Here is a 2,185-nt window from a genome sequence, read left to right as displayed (position 1 = left end):
ACGTGTGGAAGGTACCAATGAAGTGGAGCAAATATGATGATGGTCCTATTTTTAACTGGCAGGTGGGCCCGGCTGCGGCGTGTGAACACCCCCACTATTGGCCCACACATCACCGTCGACTCCTCCCGCGTTTTTCCGCTTCTGTCAGTTCTTGCTGTATCTTGCATCTGTCGTGTATAACCGTGTACTTTCTTTGCCATATTCTAGAGATGTAATGTCTTGTTTCCATGTTTTTTTAAACGCCCCTTTTTTTATTAACGTTCTGAAGATGTTTTGTCATTTACCTCCATCAGTTATTGTTCGCAAGTACACACTTCTCAGCGCTCTTCCTTCGCTGTCTTCATTTCCATCACGCGTTTCCATTAACCTTAAACTTCCGTATGATAGTTCTCCGCCAAGTTTCACTTCATAAAAGGTTTTTATATTCACTATCAGATTTTATTCTCTCTCTCTCCGAGGCCCGCACTTCTATGGGACAACACCCCGCGCGGGATGCTCCACCTTCCTTGGTTCCTATCGAAGGAGAGAGACGTTGTTGACACGTCGGGTACTGAGGACACTGGCCGAAATTCAGGTATGGATGTCCTTTCGTTGCAGATTTTCGGTACAGCCTTCCCTACCGCGATGGACAATTCTTAAATGAGAGATAATCAAGTGGTTGTGGAATTTTAGACAAGTTTAGCGAAATACTTGGATACTAGTCTGACGTTCAGTGTCAAAAATAGAATTAAAACAAGTTCGGGTATGAGGATGTGGAGTGAAATCTCATAATCAACGGAACGAGCAAGAGCAAGTGAAGAAAGGTAGGAGGAGGTGGAGCCTCGGGCCTGCTGGCTGGGCCGGCGCCGTGATTGTAGTGTTGGTCGGCGCCATGGGCATTGATGGTGGGCAGTCGCTGGTGGGGTTTGCCACTCATTCAGGTGGGTTTCTTCATAGTGAAAAACCCGAGCAGAGTGACCGCTACTGCTGAAGAGGGTAGGATGTTATGACGGAGACGCATGCTGAGAAATGCTTGAAGAAAAAAAACAGTGCATAGTGAGGGTGTGAGGATATTTTTGGAGAATAATGAGGAAGTCATGTATGTGTTGTGAGGGAGTGTGGGTTAGTTGGACGGCCCGGTTAGTGTGTTAGCCAACATGAGGATGGATGCCCACCAACCTCAACCCAAGCGTTCGTCTGTTTGGGTTAGGCTTTGATGTAGACAACTGCTTTTGTTTCTTGGATGACCATTTCTTGTTAGGACTGTATGTATCCCCCTTTCTACACACACACACACACACACACACACACACACACACACACACACACACACATATATATATATATATATATATATATATATATATATATATATATATATATATATATATATATATATATATATATATATATGCGAGAACTTGTATCTTCTGAATTTGCCACAGTGTGGGATCTCAGTTTCCTTTTTTTTTTTTCTGCAGTCAAACTGCCCTTCTAAAATATATTTTCTACTATCGAGTGGCTAGTGTTGATACTGCCTTCGTTATCCTAACACTTTCGTCGCTGTTTTTAAAGGCACATCCTGGTTCTCTAGCCCATCTTGTAAGATAACTTTCCATATAAACAGACTTTGTCCATCACAGTTTTTCCCTGTAGGAACAGCCTGGGTGGTTAGGTTAGGTCTGCTCTTATCTCTTGAAGTTGTCTCTCTCAATCTCACCAGGAGGACTGAACCCGCGCCTCCATTATCTTTTTTCCCTTCCTTATCACTACAAATTTGGTAGGAAACACTGTGACTGGATCAGCTCTTTAGTACTGAATGCTGTAGGATATACAGGAGCCTTTCAGGACCATCATACACCCTCCATGTCAAGATCGCTGATCTTCCTTTACACACATCAGTACATCATATACACCTGTCGTTTCTTTTCTAATTTCACGCAATTCTCATTATTTCTACGGTATCATTTTTTCTCTTTTTACTTTCCCTTTCCTTCCATTCCAGACCCGACCTCGATGATCACTCCGTAACTGGAATCACTACATTTGAAAAATAGAAATAAAACGTAGTCCAGAACATGTCAGTACCATGATCTTAAAACTCCACGTACTTCTGTTCCTTCTAGGTGAGCCATCCTGGTATATCATGTAGAGTCGATTCCGCCTATCGTCCCATCCATCGTCTGCTGCCCATCCCGAGAAGGAC

General features: G+C 43.3%; 1 protein-coding gene across 1 annotated transcript in view; it reads left to right on the top strand.

Annotated features, from left to right (window-relative positions):
- Nucleotides 1-852: 852 nt before the first annotated feature.
- The window catches only part of RhoGDI (rho GDP-dissociation inhibitor), a 36,863-nt gene continuing 35,530 nt past the window's right edge, over nucleotides 853-2,185 (top strand). The window contains exons 1-2 of the mRNA XM_071669862.1: nucleotides 853-920; nucleotides 2,106-2,185. The exon at nucleotides 2,106-2,185 is cut by the window's right edge and continues 82 nt beyond it. The gene's annotated coding sequence lies outside the window, so the exon portion shown is untranslated. The remainder of the gene's footprint in view (nucleotides 921-2,105) is intronic.

Source organism: Panulirus ornatus, chromosome 14 (assembly GCF_036320965.1).
Source record: "Panulirus ornatus isolate Po-2019 chromosome 14, ASM3632096v1, whole genome shotgun sequence".
In the NCBI taxonomy this organism is placed as follows: Eukaryota; Metazoa; Arthropoda; class Malacostraca; order Decapoda; family Palinuridae; genus Panulirus; species Panulirus ornatus.
Note: the sequence above shows the minus strand (reverse complement) of the source record. Positions and strands in the feature narration are given on the sequence as shown.